The sequence below is a fragment of the Macrobrachium nipponense genome, chromosome 41, assembly GCF_015104395.2.
Source record: "Macrobrachium nipponense isolate FS-2020 chromosome 41, ASM1510439v2, whole genome shotgun sequence".
Taxonomy (NCBI): domain Eukaryota; kingdom Metazoa; phylum Arthropoda; class Malacostraca; order Decapoda; family Palaemonidae; genus Macrobrachium; species Macrobrachium nipponense.
This window is the reverse complement of record NC_061102.1, coordinates 27651194-27672058: the sequence shown is the minus strand read 5'-3', so window position 1 is coordinate 27672058 and position 20865 is coordinate 27651194. Positions and strand designations below refer to the sequence as shown.

At 35.0% G+C, this 20865-nt stretch overlaps 1 protein-coding gene across 1 annotated transcript in view; it reads left to right on the top strand.

Moving 5' to 3' along the window:
* LOC135212890 (lachesin-like) overlaps positions 1-20865 on the top strand; it is a 470090-nt gene that overhangs the window by 1422 nt on the left and 447803 nt on the right.

The window sequence follows — 20865 nt, the reverse complement described above, 5'->3', positions numbered from 1 at the left end:
ATATATATATATATATATATATATATTTTATATATATACGTATGTGTTGTGTGCAGTTATATTCCCACGGTATGCAAAAGCAAAAATACAGTTTATGAACTTTACTTTGACGTCTGATGATCATAAATCTCAGAAATGGTCAAGTAAAGCTCTGTGTTAAATATGTTTCATTTCAATAAAACAGAAAGTTTAACAAACGGGCAAAAATTGTTGTTTGACTTTATTTTATTCTATTTCGTTTTATTTTATTCTAACATGAAGGAACAGTTACTTTTTTGAAATTTTGATTTCCAACTTTTATATATGGCCTCCTTATTGGTAGTTTTACTTGACATTATCTTTTCTTATTCTGCGCAATCTAATTTATTTAGTTTTATCCACTAGTTTCCCCTACATCAAAGAGGAAACAGATGACAGTAAGGTGTAATTCGACCTCCAGCTTACTCGGGGCGAGTACAATATTTTTCCCTCCCAGAGACGTTGTAAACATTATATTCCTAACTTGACGTAAATTAAAACATGCTAAAATCTTCGGTCTAATAGATCCTTGTTTCACTAACGAAAATTAAAATAAATACGCTATATTTTCTTAGATTAGTTTTTCTGTACTGTTCAACATGCACATTATTATTTTTTTTTTTTTTTTTTACATTTTCATTCTAATAAATCAATCATGAATATCCTATCCTAAAATTCCTGTATCTTTAGTTCAATGCAAAACACCTACTTCAGACCTTTTTAGGCTCTTTCACAGACCTCTCTTACTCCCCCACATATAACTACAACAACAAAGTAGTTTGTAGGCTTACTCGCAGGGTAAGCAATTAATCAAATCATCTTTTCGTGACCTGACCGATTTATACCCGATGCTAATCATGAAACGGCTAAATCTGTCACGATGTTGCGCCATGAACAACAATAATTCCGTAAGTTTTAAAATGAAAGTGCCATAGACATTCCCTTAGATTTTAAGCTATGCTAGATCGCCTAGATTACGAAATGTGCATCTTTAACACTATATATTATGTTAATGAAATCACGGTAACACATTCCGCTTTCCTTTTCTCGCCACGAAAGTATATGTGAGGTTTTAATCTTCTCGTTACAAATAAACTGTATTTTTTACTTACCCGTCAAAGGTGAACTATATATATATGTAAGCAAAATAAACTATCCATTGTAGCGTACGTGATAATTGTGTATGTCTGTGTCGTACATATATATATATATATATATATATATATATATAATATATATATATATATATATATATATATATATATATATATATATATATATATATATATATAATTACCTCATGCCTATACCTACACATTTTGGCATGTTAACTAATAAAAATAAAATAAAATAAGAATATTAAGCAAATGGTATTGACATTCTTTTCAAAGTTCCAACAACCGTTTATTACCGTATTTATTTTACAAAAGTAAAAGAAGACAAAAGCCTATTCCATCCTGTAATTGTTAACAGTCAAATCTGACAAATTTGGAACTCGGATTTCAAAGTATATTTCATGAGCTCAGAATGTACATAAATCATTCAATGAGCAATGGTGCAGTCTCTCGGGTTTGCTCGTGGGTAGTAAAAAAGAAAGGAAATATATATAAATAAGGAACATTAATAAATTAGTATCAAAAGCTGAAAAGAATTATCAAAAGAAAATGAGGTACACTGCTTTTAATTAACTGCAGTTCCCGTTACACTGACTTTCAACCCTCTTCCCCCTTATGATTAATAATTATCCACGTTTATTTAATAGATTCAGAATTACCAGAAGTAAAAAAAAAATCTGTACGAACTAAATAATCATACTCCGTCCCTTGGTTCATAGAACACAACAAAAATTATGGTAGTGAAAACCTAACTCATGACTCATGAAAATATGAAAACCTAACTGATGACACTCATGAAAATAAAGTAAATTCCTGAAATCCCAAAATGAAAATTAAGTAGTAACTGTTGCCAGATTTACATTTCTCTTTCTCAGTCCCTTTCCCATCATCTAAAAAGGCTGCCTACTGGCTTAAAAGCCCATGAGTGAGTGTGAGTTGTAACAAAAATATCTAGGTCGTAACTGAACGTTGAGTAAAGAAAGAAAAGTACACTTTCAAATTTTTCAACGTCATCTAGCATTGTAAATATGCCGTTCAATGGGATGTTCATGAGATATAATGGTATTTTACAATTCTCTCTCTCTCTCTCTCTCTCTCTCTCTCTCTCTCTCTCTCTCTCTCTCTCTCTCTCTCTCTCTGGAAAGTTTTTGTGTAAATTAAAAGAAACGCCTGTAATTGCACAAACAATAAAAAAAAAGATAAACCTATATTCGCTATAGTTCTCCGAGAAAGAGAAACAAATAGATAGAAACGCCTTTATACGTCAGATCAAATAATACAGAAAAACATTATTCCTACTCCGACCCCTACAAGAAAAACTTATGGAATCTGAACCAAGTTATTTATTGGCGAGTATTTTTGGTGAACCAAATATATTTATTGGTGAGTATTTTTGGTGAACCAAATATATTTCTTGGCAAGTATCTTTGGTGAACCAAATATATCTATTGGCGAGTATTTCTGGTGAACCAAATATATTTATTGGTGAGTATTTTTGGTGAACCAAATATATTTCTTGGCGAGGATCTTTGGTGAACCAAATATATCTATTGGCGAGTATTTCTGGTGAACCGAGTATTTTTGGAGAAACAAATATATTTATTGGTGAGTATTTTTGGTGAACCAAATATATTTATTGGTGAGTATTTTTGGTGAACCAAATATATTTATTGGCGAGTATTTTTGTGAACCAAATATATTTATTGGCGAGTATTTCTGGTGAACCAAATATATTTATTGGCGAGTATTTTTGGTGAAGCAAATATATTCATTGGCGAGTATTTTTGGTGAACCAAATATATTCATTGGCGAGTATTTTTGGTGAACCAAATATATTTCTTGGCGAGTATCTTTGGTGAACCAAATATACCTATTGGCGAGTATTTTTGGTGAACCAAATATATTCATTGGCGAGTATTTTTGGTGGACCAAATATATTCATTGGCGAGTATTTTTGGTGAACCAAATATATTCATTGGCGAGTATTTTTGGTGAACCAAATATATTCATTGGCGAGTATTTTGGTGAACCAAATATATCCATTGGCGAGCATTTTTGGTGAACCAAATATATTCATTGGCGAGTATTTTTGGTGAACCAAATACATTCATTGGCGAGTATTTTTGGTGAACCAAATATATTCATTGGCGAGTATTTTTGGTGAAGCAAATATATTCATTGGCGAGTATTTTTGGTGAACCAAATATATTTATTGGCGAGTATTTTTGGTGAACCAAATATATTTCTTGGCGAGCATTTTTGGTGAACCAAATATATTCATTGGCGAGTATTTTTGGTGAACCAAATATATTCATTGGCGGGTATTTTTGGTGAACCAAATATATTTACTGGTGAGTATTATCGGTGATTTTAACAACTAAACAAAGCGCAGTTATCAAAAAGTTAAAACTACGACGGAGGAAACATTAATGCGTGTCAATATGTCCCATTTCAATGAATTGAGATCTGCTATATAGAAAAGTGATAACCTGTGAAATTTGATTTTTTTAATTTATGCTTCTTAAATGAAAGAAGAATAGTTACATACAACAAGAGACCACTCAAGAGCGTCTGATATGTATGTGTATTTATGTAAGTATATAAAACATTCAGGGGTACCAGGAAGACAGCAGTCTAGAACCATGATTTATTTATGTAAAACGTTTCATGTTGCTTCAACACATCACCAGTCTGCAATTATTAAAATTATTTTATATAATAAATTACAAGATAAAAGCACAAATTCTTAATAAAAAAATCAGTTTAAAGTAAATAATTTAAAGCTTTAAAATAAAAACAAAACATGAGAAAATGAAGAAGGCTACCTATTCAAGGAAAGGAAAAGAGCCAAGTGTGTGTGTGTGTGTGTGTGTGTGTATGTGTATTCAGTCAATGTACGTAGGAGCATATGCTTCACAAAATTCGGATTCCCAACAAGTACCTTACCCCTCATTCACTTCTCTAATCTTCCTGTGACCAGCTGCAATCGACGAACTACCAGGAACATTATTCACGGCTTAGGTTAACAGGTTAGGATGGTCGCCTTACCCCCAACGATTGGTGTCGGATACCATTCCAGAGCCAACCAAGAATACTATCCTTGCCCCTGCGGAATTATGCAGTGAGTATGTAGTACTTGGTTGTCAGGGGAGTGTAGTGGGCTAGAAAAAATTGTTTATTAGATTGGAATTTTTCAGACTCACTTCCCCTGCAGAGAAAGGTATATATATATATATATATATATATATATATATATATATATATATATATATATATATATATATATATATATATATTAATGTAATGTATATGTATATATAATAACAATATATTTCATCGTCAGCTTAAGACCATGTACATGGAATAAACAAAGTGCAGACAGTAACATACGCAATCTAGATAAATGAGATCATGATAATAAATGAATAAACGGCAATATCCGCACAGTTGCTGAAGTAGTAAAAAAGATAGTAATCATAACACTGGCAATAAAAGTACTAATATTGAGAATAAAGAAAAAGAATAATAATGATAATCATATAAAAAAGATTTAGTTATAATCGTTACTGCACATATTGCATAAATTAACTTCAAGCTAGACCTTTGGTGGTTACAGTAATCAGGTCCAGAGGGCTAAATATGAAAATTGAATGTACAAAAACTCTAACTTGATAATACTCACAGTAATAATGCACAACCAAAGTACCAGTAATAACAGTAACCGTAGAAATACAATAATAATGACAGATTCTGCAGATGACACCTTGCCAAGACAGAAATGAAGTCATTTAGGGAACAAACGCTTCATTTTCCAGTTTTCCCACACATGCATATAATATATATATAAAATATATATATATATATATATATATATATAGTTATATGATATATATATATATATAAAGGTTTTTTGCCACGAAGGAAAAAATGAAAAAGCGAGATAGCCGAGTACTTTCGGTCCTATTCGGACCCTTTTGCCTTCAGTAAAGGGTCCGAACAGGACCGAAAGTACTCGGCTATCTCGCTTTTTCATTCTTTCCTTCGTGGCAAAAATCCTTTATTTATACATAGCATCACGTTTTATATACTTAGTGATCAAGTTATTCATATATATATATATATATATATATATATATATATATATATATATTATATATATATATATATATATAGATATATTATACGCATCCTGTTAATAATTAGCCAGAATATCGCATATATATATATATATATATATATATATATATATATATATATATATATATATATGTATATATATATATATATATATATATATATATATATATATATAAATAGTGATTTTAAGCAGTATTATAACCTCTTCTGTTCCGCAGAAACCAATGGCAACTGACACATAGTCGCACCTCAGTGGGTTTAAAGCAGGGCTGTAATCACGGGAATTATTTAACGGGTCAAGACAAATGAGATTTACATCACTCGCTATCAAGGTTGTCACTACTAGCCAGAAGGCTTTAAAGGTCGTGTTAGAAGACCTGATCAGGGCTTTGGCAAGGAATGGAGTGTAAGGTATAAGTGTTTGTTACGAAACGGTTCCGTTAGACAAAAAAAAAATTGTATGAGGCATAGATATGTCATAGATACGTCTAGAAACAAAAAAAACTATATGCGGTATAGATAGACATAGATATGTCTAGAAAAATTTATCGATAGAATCAACTATGACAATATATAGATTACTCAGGTATACTCAGATTAAAATTTTCATCTGGTGGTGAACCGTGTTTACGATATATAATATATATATATATATATATATATATATATATTATATATATATATATATATATATAATATATATATATATATATATATATATATATATATGACAATGGCTGGTTTGGTGTAGAAGTGAGTGTGATATAAAGTCTCCATGACAGTTTGACATCTTTATCATACGAAATGGCTTGAGGAGACAGAGAAAGGATGTTTAGAAGTAGGTGCAAAGTTATGTAATAAGAAAACAGGTCATGGCTAGCGTGCGGACCAGCTGACGCTTGCAGATGATGCGGTAATGATTGGAGACAGGGAAACGGAAATGCACAGACTAATGAAAGACTTTTGAAAGTGTTTGCAAAAGGAAAAGTTGAGGGTAAATATGAACAAGAGTAAGGTGGAGCACAGGATATCTATATGAACGGTGGTAGAATTGTATCAGCTGATCTGTGTCAGTAACTGAGGGTACAAATACTTGATGAATTGAATTGAATTGAATATTGAATTTAGGCCAAAGGCCAACCACTGGGACCTTTGAGGTCACTCAGCGCTGAAATGTAAATTGACAGTAAAAAGTTTGAAAGGAGTAACAGGAGGAAAACCTCCCAGTTCCACTACGAATCAATTGATAGGAGAGGGTGGAAAGTAAGATGGAAGAAAGAGGATTATGAAAGGAGTTGGAGCTAGGTTCAGAAGGAACGCTACAAAGAACCTTAAGTAATGCCTACAGTGCACCGTACGAGATGCACTCAAGGCAGTACCCCCCTATGAGGTATAATGGATGATGCAGGATGAGGGAAGATGAGTTACACAATATGTGAAGAAAGAAAGCCAAGGTTTAAATGCATGAGGGGTTTGTTAAGGAAACTGCCCTTCACTGAAGTTTATTGTCAACGTTGAACGTGAAGAAAAAAAAGGGGAGGGGGAGGGGTGAGGCTGCAGAAGTGAACTGTTTGTGTACAATATATGAGGAGGCACAGAAAACTGGTAAGAAGTTGCCATAGGTGGAAGGATGGATTGCTTAGAGATAATTCCAGTATGTGGAAAAGATGGAAGATGATAACTGGGTGATAAGAATGTATAGATGATAACTTATTGATAAGAATGTACGGATGACAACTTGGTAATAAGGATGTACAGATGATAACTTGGTAATAAGAATGTATAGATGATAACTTGGTGATGAGAACCTATAGACTATAACTTGGTGATAAAAATGTACAGATGATAACTTGGTGATAAAAATGTATAGATGATAACTTGGTGATAAGAATGTATAGATGATAACTTGGTGATAAGAATATATAGATAATAACTTGGTGATAAGAATGTACAGATGATAACTTGGTAATAAGAATGTATAGATGATAACTTGGTAATAAGAATGTACAGATGATAACTTGGTGATAAGAATATACGTAAAACTGAAAGATGTTACGACGGGATACAACTTGGTATATGATGCTAAGGAAGAAAATTTTGGAAAACAACGTTTATAAATGCATCGTGCACTTTAAGACTGGTACACAGTTTTCGATTAGATTATAGAGTTAAAACCTATTGAGTCCTATATTCAAATAATTTCACAGAATGCTTGAAATATTGCTTAGTTTCCCTTTAATTCTACAATAGCCCCTATAATGAAATTAATTTTCGACGATACTTGGCGATGATGAAGTCAACAACGGAAAGGGTCCTAAATGCAATTATTTTCACATAATGATTGAAATACTTTATGTCTTTCTTTTCCTTTACTTCTGCAATAGTCATGTTAATTAAATGTTTAAATCTGATTAAATAAATGATGAAGTCTGCATACAAAAAAGGTAGAACATGTCATTTGTACAGTTTCTAAATATCACAGCATCTCCTTGTACAGTTCCTCGTTGGACGAGTGGTTTTCGCACTTGGCTACCAATCCTGTGGTCCGAAGTTCGATTCTCGGCTCGGCCAACGCGGAATCAGAGATAGAAATTAATTTCTCGATATAATATGGTTCGGATCCCACAATAAGCTGTAGGTCCCGTTGCTAGATGACCAATATTTCCCTAGCCACGTAAAAATATCTAATCCTTCGGGGCAGCCCTAGGAGAGCTATTAATTAGCTCAGTGGTCTGGTAAAACTAAGATATACTTAACTTAGCATCTCCTTGTATGCTACGCCAACCACCTGACTCCTAAACTTCAACTGAATTATCCGACGTATCATCATAACTACATCGCTCTGTAACAGAGAGTATCACGCGATAATGGAGCAAGCATTCGCATCCGGGCAGACACAAAACTTTGGACGAACCGAGAGGAAACGAGCGCCATACTTTGGCAGGTAAGGAAGTGGCTGCTATAACAGTCGCTAAAACGAGCACGCAACTTGACTGACTGACTTCGTTGAAACGAGGGTCCAAACTACGTCGGGATTAGACGAGGAAATTCCTCCTAGAAGTTTGATTTTTCCTTTCAATAAAATTTTTTTTAAATGGTTTGAAGGATCAAAATAAACGTTAAGTGACTGAAATGTAACTATTTCTGATTTATTATTACGGGATTAAACGAGGAAATTCCTCCTAGAAGTTTGATTTTTCCTTTCAATAACATTTTTTTAAATGGTTTGAAGGATAAAAATAAACGTTAAGTGACTTAAATGTAACTATTTCTGATTTACTATTACGGGATTAAACGAGGAAATTACTCCTAGAAGTTTGGTTTTTCCTTTCAATAAGATTTCATTTTTAATGGTTTGAAGGATCGAAATCAGCATATGACTGAAATGTAAATATTTCTGATTTATTATTACGAGACTAGACAAGAAGATTCCTCCTAGAAGTTTGATTTTCCTTTCAATAAGAATTTTTTTAATGGTCTGAAGGATCAAAATCTATGTTAAGTGACTGAAATGTAACTAATTCTGATTTATTTTTACGGGACTAGACAAGGAAATTCCTCCAAGAAGTTTGATTTTTCTTTCAATAACATTTTTTTTATTGTCTGAAGGACAATGTCAACGTAAGGTGACTGAAATGTAAATATCTTTTATTTATTTTTACGAGACTAGACAAGAAGATTCCTCCAAGAAGTTTGATTATTCCTTTCAATACCATTTTTTTAATGGTGTGAAGGATCAAAATCAATGTAAGGTGACTGAAATGTAAATACTTTTGATTTATTATTACGAGACTAGACAAGAAGATTCCTCCAAGAAGTTTGATTAATCCTTACAATTCCATTTTTAATGGTGTGAAGGATCAAAATCAACTTAAGGTGACTGAAATGTAAATATCTCTGATTTATTATTACGGGACTAGACAAGGAAATTCCTCCTAGAAGTTTGATTTTCCTTTCAATAACATTTTCTTAAATGGTCTGAAGGATCAAAATCAACATTAAGCGACTGAAATGTAAATATTTCTGATTTGGTAGCAGGTCCACAATAATATCGCATGTGAAGTATAAAGTCTTTAATAGATAATAAAAGCTTTCGAACCTTGTACTAGGTTCATCTTCAGTCAAGACTTGACTGAAGATGAACCTAGCACAAGGTTCGAAAGCTTTTATTATTTATTAAAGACTTTATACTTCACATGCGATATTATTGTGGACCTGCTACCATTGTCATAATTTTCGACACGGAAAAGTGTGCCCACTATTTCTGATTTATTATCACGGGACTACACAAAAAATACCTCCAGGATGTTTGATTTTTCTGTCAAAAACATTTTTTTTTAATGGTCTGAAGGATAAAAATCAACGTAAGGTGACTGAAATGTAAATATTTCTGACTAGACAAAGAAATTCCCATTAGGCGTTTGATTTTCCTTAAAATAAAAAATTTTGTCAATGTCTTGAAAAATAGAAATCAACGTAATTTGATTTAAGTAAATATTTTAGATTTATTATTAAAAGATCGGATACTTTATTTAGGAGATATTTCAGAATATTTCCATAGTTCTGCCTGAAAAACATGAAATTATAAAGTTTCAACACCGGTACTTTGTATATTTTTTGGTAGAATTGCACTGTTATGAAACTACTAATAGCACTCCAGATCCTTATGTTCGTTAATAAAAAACGAAAAAAGAAGAAAAAAACGAAAAAAAAAACGCAAGCTCCCGCGCCAAAAATACAGAATATAATTTTTTATGCACTACTTTTCTACCTTTGCTCATTGATTTACAGTCTCGTTTTGCATATTTGTGTGTATTTTTTTTTCTTTTTTCATTCATTCGTACATGGCGCAAATGGGCTTTCATGCCTCTGCCCATACGGCCAGTTACAGGCCTTAAATCCCTCTTTCATAAGAAACACTTTTTTCGAAAAATAAAATTTTACACTGAGACAAGCAAACTCCAGAAATGGAATATTTTCGGCTTATATAATAACAATTGTCTTATACTGTACAGATGCAAATTATATTATATTTTGAACGATGTAAAAGTGGAAGTCGCTATACTCTGCAGTTGTACAGCAATGTAGCACACGGTACATATCACAATCAGACCACCTATTCCGGAGAAATATTAATTCAGATATCAATTAATGTGTATACAAAGTTTCGATGCCAACTGGGAATCGAGGCACTTGTATTGTGGGAATGTTCGCTCAAGATACATCGCCTTCATGCGCTTGAGGCGAAGGTCAGTTTCACTAGAATGTTATTTCGCACTATTTTTTTTTTAGCAAACAATAATATATATGAAAGAAGATAGATTTCCAGCACTGGTAATATATTCTAGTGACAAAACACAATTACATTATATGATATAACGAAATCGAAAACGGTCTCATCTTCCTTGCCCACAAGAGAGAGAGAGAGAGAGAGAGAGAGAGAGAGAGAGAGACCTTACAGACCTTACCTTACCTTACAGACCTTACATCTTGTTCGGGTTGCCCCAGGTCCCTCAGTGTGAGGCACCTCTAATGTCTACCAGAGAGTTGCTAGTACATCTTCCGGTATATTTTGCATCTTCCAATCTTGGATGGTCTGGGATGCAGTTTAGATATTTGTCGAGCTTATTCTTAAACACATCTACGCTCACTCCTGATATATTCCTCAGATGAGCTGGCAACGCATTGAATAGACGCTGCATTATCGATGCTGGTGCGTAGTGGATTAATGTCCTGTGTGCTTTCCTTATTTTTCCTGGTATATTTTTGGGCACTATTAATCTACCTCTGCTTGCTCTTTCTGATATTTTTAGTTCCATGATATTTTCTGCTATTCCTTCTATCTGTTTCCATGCCTGAATTATCATGTAGCGTTCTCTTCTCCTTTCCAGACTATATAATTTTAAGAATTGTAGTCTTTCCCAGTAGTCTAGGTCCTTAACTTCTTCTATTCTAGCTGTAAAGGACCTTTGTACACTCTCTATTTGTGCAATATCCTTTTGATAGTGTGGGTACCATATCATATTGCAATATTCAAGTGGACTACGAACATATGTTTTATAAAGCATAATCATGTGTTCAGCTTTTCTTGTTTTGAAGTGCCGTAACAACATTCCCATTTTTGCTTTACATTTTGCCAACAGAGTTGCTATTTGATCATTGCATAACATGTTCCTATTCATCATCACACCAAGGTCTTTAACTGCTTCCTTATTTGTGATGGTCTCATTATTAGGTCCCTTATATGCATATAGCTTTCTTTCTCTGTCTCCATAATTTATTGATTCAAATTTATCAGAGTTAAATACCATCCTATTTACCTCTGCCCAATCATATACTTTGTTAAGGTCTCTTTGTAGAGCGTTCCTATCTTCATCACAAGTAATTTCTCTACTTATTCTTGTGTCATCAGCGAAACTACTCATAATAACAAACAGTATTGCAGCTAACACCGTACCTTGCGGCACACCGGATATTACCTTGGCTTCATCCGATTTCTCGTCGTTTGCAATAACTATCTGTTTTCTGTTGTGTAAAAATTCTTTTAACCATCTTCCTACTTTATCCACGATATTGTGTTTTCTAATTTTCTTCGCTAATATATTATGGTCTACTTTATCAAAAGCTTTTGCAAAGTCTAATAAACCACATCTGTTTCATTTCCGCTTTTCATATTTTTGAATATGTTTTCACGGTGGACTAACAGTTGGGTTTGTGTACTTTTTCCGGGTACGAAACCATGTTGTCCTTTATTAAACAAATTATTTTTTATTAAATGTTTCATAATATTTTTCTTCATTACCCTTTCATACACTTTCATTATATGTGATGTTAGACTCACAGGCCTATAATTACTTGCCTCTAGTCTTGATCCACTTTTGAAAGTATGGGTAATATACGCTAATTTGTGCTCATCATATATCTTGCCTGTATCTACACTTTGTCTTAATAATATTGCAAGTGGCTTTGCGATAGAATGAACTACTTTCTTTAACAAAATAGCAGGAATTCCATCAGGCCCTGCAGCAGCTCCATTTTTAATTTCATTAATAGCCTGCACAATATCAGCTTCATTAATATCTATGTCAGCTAAATATTCACTATTTTCATCCCTTACTTCTATATCATTATCTTCATTATCTATTCTAGGGGTGAATTCTCTCTTATATCGTTCTGCCAGTATGTTGCAAATTTCCTTTTTTTCATTCGTTAATCTCCCTTCAATTCTCAGAGGGCCTATTTCTATTCTTCTTTTATTCATCTTCTTCGCATATGAGTATAATAGTTTGGGGTTTTGCTTGATATTTAATAGGGTTTTTTCTTCCAAGTCCCGTTTTTCATTTTCTTTTGATTGTATAATCTTTTTTCTGCATTTTTCTATCTTACTTTTTAGTTCTATAACTTTCCATGCATTTTTTTCTTTTGCAAGACCTTTTTTCCACTTTCTGATTTTCTGGAACAAGATTCTTCTGTCTCTTGGTATGCATGAATGATGTTTACTTTTCTTCTTCGGTATATATTTTTCCACTATTATCTCCAATATTTTATATAATATCTCCGTATTTACCCTTATGTCATCACTTACGAAAATGTTATCCCAATCTTTGTTTAATTCTTCATTAATTTCTGACCATTTTATATTTTTACTGTAGAAGTTGTATTTTCCATATCCTTCCCACTTTTTCATTTCTTGCTTATCTCTATTTTCACTTGCTTTGGAATGAACTGTTAATTCTATGACATTATGGTCTGAAATACTCGCATTATAACTATTATTTCTTTAACATAATTCATCTCGTTCACAAATACTAGTCTAAAGTATTTTCCTTTTCTTGTTGGCAGGTGATTTATTTGTTGAATGTTGTATTCTAGTAGCATATCTAATAGCTTTTCAAATTGCCTCTTATCTTCTGCACTACTATTACTCTCTTTTTTATATGTATAAGTACAACCACAATCTCCTATTCGTTCTTTCCATTCTACGAAAGGAAAGTTGAAGTCACCAGATAGGAGAATAGTCCAGTCCTTGTGATTTCTACATATATCATCCAATTTTTCAATTATTAAGTCAAACTCTTTAGTATTAGGAGGTCTATATATTACTATGTTCATCAATTTTTCAGATTCAAATTCTACCGCTATTAGTTCACATTCTGAGTTACTATATTTCTCATATATTTTTCCTTGTTTTTTGTCTTTCCCATATATTGCGGTTCCCCCTTGATTCCTATTTTTTCTATCTGATCTATAAGTTTGGAACCCTTTTATTTGATCATCATTCCCAGTCTCTTGGGAATACCAGGTTTCACTTATACATTATATCTATTTTCTTTCATTTGGGTTAGTTCTTCTTAAGTACTCTATTTTTCTTTTTGAGTTACTCGTAACTAAACCCTGCGCATTCATCACTATGATGGTTTGCGTGTTTTCTCCTTCATTTAATACTGATAGTAATAAGGATTTTCCCATGTCTCTTTCCTGTTCTGGTATGTTGTTCTTTTTTTCATTTCCAGAAATTCTGACATTAAAAAATCCAACTTTTCCATAATATTTGATCTTCCTTCATCATAATTATTCATTTTGTGTCTGAATCTGCAATTCAGAGAGAGAGAGAGAGAGAGAGAGAGAGAGTAAAAATAAATCTAACACACAAGTAAGGCAAATTAACGTAAAGAATAAATCATATACCAAGGACAGATTACGAACGTGGATGACAACTGCCAGCACCAGGGACGAATAATTCTTTACCGAATGCAAACTGGATGAATCTTCACCTCTGAAGAAAAAAAATTTAATCATGCAAAGATTTCACAATTCAAAAGGTATGAATTCTACAGAGTGGCAGCTGAGTAATTCCATTGAACTTTCCGATGTCAAGTTTAAACATTAAACAAGAACACGATCAAAATTGCGCGCGACCGAGTGTACTAACTTGCGAGTGACTGGACACACACAGAGAGAGAGAGAGAGAGAGAGAGAGAGAGAGAGAGGAGAGAGAGAGAATAAACTTAAAACGCTCATGGACAAACTTTCCAAAAGTAATTTTTTATTTTTTTTTACATTGGTAAGGCTGATCACCGTGAATTTGATTAAGCGCCATGCTTCTGTTTCTCTGTCTTTTTCTCAAGAACGGCGGCATACGTCACTGTCTTCACTTCGTCAGGGGAGCGCCTCAGCGGCGTGGTTGGTATGGTATTAGCGTCCCACCTCGGTGGTCGCGGGTTTGCTTCTTGGCCATTCCATTGAGGAGTGAGAGATGTGTACTTCTGGTGATAGAAGTTAACTCTCACGTGGTTCGGAAGTCACGTAAAGCCGTTGGTCCCGTTGCTGAATAACCACTGGTTCCATGCAACGTAAAAACACCATACAAACAAACAAACAAACTTCGTCAGGGGAGCATGCAGTCGAAAAACTACGAGAACTAACTCATCTAAGAGTTTCTACGTCACGATTCGTGCTGTCACCCTCAGAAGATCTCATGTCAAAACTCCTACAGTTTTTGTTGGGTCCTCAACCAACGAAGAAATGAACGTTTAGACGGATAGAGGGGGTTTCTTACAGTTCTTGGCTATGGGGAGAAGTGATTTCAGAATAATATACAGATCATTTCGAGGGAACGATCGCCGACCGATTACACAAAGGAGAGGTTTAAAAAACTTTCTCCTTTGTGGATGGTTATTGCTCGTTTGTCCAATCTCTGCGCTTGGGGCCGACGGAGGTTAGTGGTCTCCTTCAATATTGGTTTTCTTGTGGCCAGACGCATCCTTAGCGTACTCTAGGGACGTAACAAGTTCAGAGGACTCCCCGGGTAACGCTCCCGACGGCATCATCAGAATATGTGGAAAGACGATTTCCTGCCTTTGTCACCTCTTGTTTTGAGCGTGAGGAGGATTTTGGGTTTTCAAAGGGGTGCCTAAGAAAGGCCAAGACTCTGGAGGAGCCTAGATTCGGATAAAATATCCGCTCATGCATTGGGACTGAGGAAATCTGGAATTCAAGAGCAAGGACATCTGGAACCCACGAATCTCTGAAAACATTCAGCAGGAATCTGTCAATCTTGCAAAATACAAAGGTTAAGGGTTACGAGTGATATTTGATGATGGTTCCCAGAGGGCGAAATATCATCTGCAAACTGAAGAACTCCTATCAACATATACTTTCATGAAAAGAGCAAATTCTTTAGAGCCAAGCATACATTGCATATAAACAACCAAATCTATTTTAATTTAACTATGGGTTGCAATGAACAGACAACAGAGATTTTCGTATAGCCACAGACGACCAGCAGAAATCTTTCGATTATTATCCAAAGATTTCTCCCGCTTGAGGACAAGGTCCTTAAATTTGCCTTTTTAAGAGCTGTAGACTTCCAAGAGAGACGTAATCGACTGTTACACTTACCAGGCTGCATTCAAACACGAGAAGAGCCTTGGAACAAGAAATTCTGTGTCGAGACTCTCTAAGGAGAGCCTGAAAGGTCCCGGGAGGTTTGAGACTCGATAGCATGCTTATGTCAACCTCAGCTTGTGATCGATGTGGGGGAACTAGGGGCACCGATTTTCAAATTCTGCCAAAGGGAAAGGGAAGCATCTTCCGTGTCTCTGCTGTTTACAGTTGAACATTTTTCCAATATGAATGACGGCTGTCAGTAAGTCAACACAGGGGTCCGGGTTTCTAACAAAGGGCAAAGGTGTGCTAGAGGATGGCTCGTAATTATTCCACGATTTAACAAAAATACAGCCCAAAAGAGTCGGATATGATGAAAGCAGGAAAATGGATAACAGGAAAAAATAACAGATATGGAGAGAGAACGGGGAAAAACATGAACCTGTATGGAGATATTCAGTATATAGTACGCATCATATATTTGAGCCAATCCCTAAATTCGCGATAAAAGCAGAGAAAAAATTTACTAAGAGAAAAACCGAATGACACAACTAGGGAATGAACTAAATGAATCAATTTACTATAATCTGGTACTTCTTCGTAGAGTAAATTTCATTTAAAATTGAAGAAATGAAAGATATTCTTAACTCACGTTTCTGAATGCAGACACAGTTAATTGAGTTTGTTTGTTTTGTTTGTATGGTGTTTTTACATTGCATGGAACCAGTGGTTATTCAGCAACGGGACCAACGGCTTTACGTGACTTCCGAACCACGTCGAGAGTGAACTTCTATCACCAGAAATACACATCTCTCACCCCTCAATGGAATAGTCGAGAATCGAACTCGCGGCCACCGAGGTGGCAGGTAAAGACCATACCAACCACGCCACTGAGGCGCTTACACACTCAGTTAATTGCTAAACACGGTTTCAGTCATGACGGCCGCAAAATTTAAAGACGCCTACCATCGCACTGATGAACTCCGCCAGAAAAGGCGAAATACACCCAATAAAGATGACACCTGTGAAATTGCATGCCACTGTGTACGACATGTTCTTACGGTCGGAGAGGGAAAACTATCCATCGTTTGCTACAGTATATCCCACTTGAAGAGATGCTCCTCCCGCAACATCTTATCTTCCTTAGCTTTAGATCTGTCTGGAAAACCTGACTTCGAGGAGGTTTTCACGGAAGACCCGAAAATTATGTACTTAATCTATATACCTATCTATCACTCATAAGCAATACACGCACAGACTATAACTATATATATATATATATATATATATATATATATATATATATATGTGTGTGTGTGTGTGTGTGTGTGTGTGTGTTTGTGTGTGTGAGAATGTGTGCGTTTGCGTGCGTGTGTTGTGTGTACATTTTTTAGTTGCAAGAATGTATGAAAATGTTAGTAGAATTAGTAGAATGAAGAGCATGGGTACGATGAACATTTTACATAGCGATAATAATACTTGCTTATGGGATATTTCTTCATCTTTGCTTTTAATAATAAAATGTTTTTGAACACCCCAATTCTATTTATAGGCCGTCATAACCTTATCAGCGATTTCGAAACCCGGATAGGAGTGGGCAATAAAAAGAAGCTGTTGCGCAAATCTGGAAGGTCCACTCATGATATTTAATAATTTATAAGAAATCATAATGAATCTGAAGCTGACATTATTAAAATGACATCAGTAAGGAGACTTGAACCTTAACACTATAATCCTATCGGGGATCGCTTCGTGCCGTGATAAAAGAAGTGGAGAAGATACATGTCCAATTATTATAATCATACAATGTAATTTATGATTACACCCACGAAATAGTCTCCCATTACTTCAACTTCTGTTTAAATATCACAGAGCATATGGCCAAGAGCGCGCGGCACACCGGTCTCTACTCGACTATTCTTAATCTCATAAGAAATTCATGTTAAGGGAAATGTAAGTTGATTTCTGTAAGTCAAAACAACAAACAGATAACGTATTTCCAAAGAAACTTTACCCAGTTAAAAATTAAATGTTACGGAAAAGGCTGCATGAGATCATCGAAGCCGGAGACCTCCTCCTGGCTATTAAATAATATGAAGTATAAAATACTGAAATTCTTTTTCAAAAAATATTCGTTCAATCAATGCATCCGCTAGAATTGCCTTCATGTCTTACATCCTTATCGGTTCTTAATCCGTTAAAAGTGAAAGAATCAATCATTTCACAAGTTATTTCTCACTCAACTTCTAATTCCATCCACAATTTTTTATTTAATAAAAAAATTCTATACGTTATTCATGGTAAACATTTGTCGTCGGGCATATTGTGAGTCATTTACCTAGTATTTATTTTGACAATCTTATGCTAATTCACTGTCAACCACCGTACTATTAAATATGCATATCAAACCTATGAACTCTGGATTCCAAAATTTCCAGTCACAGTTTCCCCCCCGGCGCTCCCCCTCCCTATATTTTTTCGTTCCAAAAATCCAGGCATAATACAGGATTGAAACTGACATCATAGTATGCAAGCAACAAAAATACACGTATACGTGCAGTCATATACATAATGTACTTTTTCTGGATTGAACTGGTGTAATCAAGCGGATGCAGGTGAGAACGAATCTTTGTCCAATAAGAGATTTCCACGTACTTCAGTAAATCATCTTTGAATCTAGTAACGTATCCTCTCAGGTGAATTTTCTAGTATTGTCTCCTCTGAGGTGAATTTTTAAGTATCGTCTCCTCTGAGGTGAATTTTCATGTATCGTCTCGTAAGTGATTTTCCTAGTAGATTTTTAATTTTGTATCGGTCTCCGTTAAGGTGAATTTTCTAGTACGGTCTTCCGTTAAGGTGAAATTTTTCATTTAATTTTATTTATCGTATCCTCCAAGGTGAATTTTCTAGTATCGTCTCCTCTGAGGTGAATTTTCTAGCATCGTCTCCTCTAAGGTGAATTTTCTAGTATCGTATCCTCTGAGGTGAATTTTCTAGTATCGTCTCCTCTAAGGTGAATTTTCTAGCATCGTCTCCTCTAAGGTGAATTTTCTAGTATCGTATCCTCGAAGGTGAATTTTCTAGTATCGTCTCCTCTAAGGTGAATTTTCTAGTATCGCATCCTCGAAGGTGAATTTTCTAGTATCGTCTCCTCTAAGGTGAATTTTCTAGTATCGTCTCCTCTAAGGTGAATTTTCTAGTATCGTATCCTCTAAGGTGAATTTTCTAGCATCGTCTCCTCTAAGGTGAATTTTCTAGTATTGCATCCTCGAAGGTGAATTTTCTAGTATCGTATCCTCTAAGGTGAATTTTCTAGTATCGTATCCTCTAAGGTGAATTTTCTAGTATCGTATCCTCTAAGGTGAATTTTCTAGTATCGTATCCTCTAAGGTGAATTTTCTAGCATCGTCTCCTCTAAGGTGAATTTTCTAGTATCGTCTCCTCTAAGGTGAATTTTCTAGCATCGTCTCCTCTAAGGTGAATTTTCTAGTATTGCATCCTCGAAGGTGAATTTTCTAGTATCGTCTCCTCTAAGGTGAATTTTCTAGCATCGTCTCCTCTAAGGTGAATTTTCTAGTATCGTCTCCTCTAAGGTGAATTTTCTAGCATCGTCTCCTCTAAGGTGAATTTTCTAGTATCGTCTCCTCTACGGTGAATTTTCTAGCATCGTCTCCTCTAAGGTGAATTTTCTAGCATCGTCTCCTCTAAGGTGAATTTTCTAGCATCGTCTCCTCTAAGGTAAATTTTCTAGCATCGTCTCCTCTAAGGTGAATTTTCTAGCATCATCTCCTCTAAGGTGAATTTTCTAGCATCGTCTCCTCTAAGGTGAATTTTCTAGCATCGTCTCCTCTAAGGTGAATTTTCTAGGATCGTATCCTCTAAGGTGAATTTTCTAGTATCGTATCCTCTAAGGTGAATTTTCTAGTATCGTCTCCTCTGAGGTGAATTTTCTAGTATCGTCTCCTCTAAGGTAAATTTTCTAGTATCGTATCCTCTAAGGTGAATTTTCTAGAATCGTCTCCTCTGAGGTGAATTTTCTAGTATCGTCTCAACTAAGGTGAATTTTCTAGTATCGTCTCCTCTGAGGTGAATTTTCTAGTATCGTCTCCTCTGAGGTCAATTTTCTAGTATCGTCTCCTCTGAGGTGAATTTTCTAGTATCGTCTCCTCTGAGGTGAATTTTCTAGTATCGTCTCCTCTGAGGTGAATTTTCTAGTATCGTCTCCGCTAAGGTGAATTTTCTAGTATCGTCTCCTCTGAGGTGAATTTTCTAGTATCGTCTCCGCTAAGGTGAATTTTCTAGTATCGTCTCCTCTGAGGTGAATTTTCTAGTATCGTCTCCTCTGAGGTGAATTTTCTAGTATCGTCTCCTCTGAGGTGAATTTTCTAGTATCGTCTCCTCTGAGGTGAATTTTCTAGCATCGTCTCTTCTGAGGTGAATTTTCTAGCATCGTCTCCTCTGAGGTGAATTTTCTAGCATCGTCTCCTCTGAGGTGAATTTTCTAGTATCGTCTCCTCTGAGGTGAATTTTCTAGCATCGTCTCTTCTGAGGTGAATTTTCTAGCATCGTCTCCTCTAAGGTGAATTTTCTAGTATCGTCTCCGCTAAGGTGAATTTTCTAGTATCGTCTCCTCGAAGGTGAATTTTCTAGTATCGCATCCTCAAAGGTGAATTTTCTAGTATCGTCTCCTCTAAGGTCAATTTTCTAGTATCGTCTCCTCTGAGGTGAATTTTCTAGTATCGTCTCCTCTGAGGTGAATTTTCTAGTATTGTCTCCTCTGAGGTGAATTTTCTAGTATCGTCTCCTCTGAGGTGAATTTTCTAGTATCGTCTCCTCTGAGGTGAATTTTCTAGTATCGTCTCCTCTAAGGTGAATTTTCTAGTATCGTCTCCTCTGAGGTGAATTTTCTAGTATCGTCTCCTCTGAGGTGAATTTTCTAGTATCGTCTCCTCTGAGGTGAATTTTCTAGCATCATCTCATCTGAGGTGAATTTTCTAGCATCGTCTCCTCTGAGGTGAATTTTCTAGCATCGTCTCCTCTAAGGTGAATTTTCTAGTATCGTCTCCTCTAAGGTGAATTTTCTAGTATCGTCTCCGCTAAGGTGAATTTTCTAGTATCGTCTCCTCTAAGGTGAATTTTCTAGTATCGTCTCCGCTAAGGTGAATTTTCTAGCATCGTCTCCTCTAAGGTGAATTTTCTAGTATCGTCT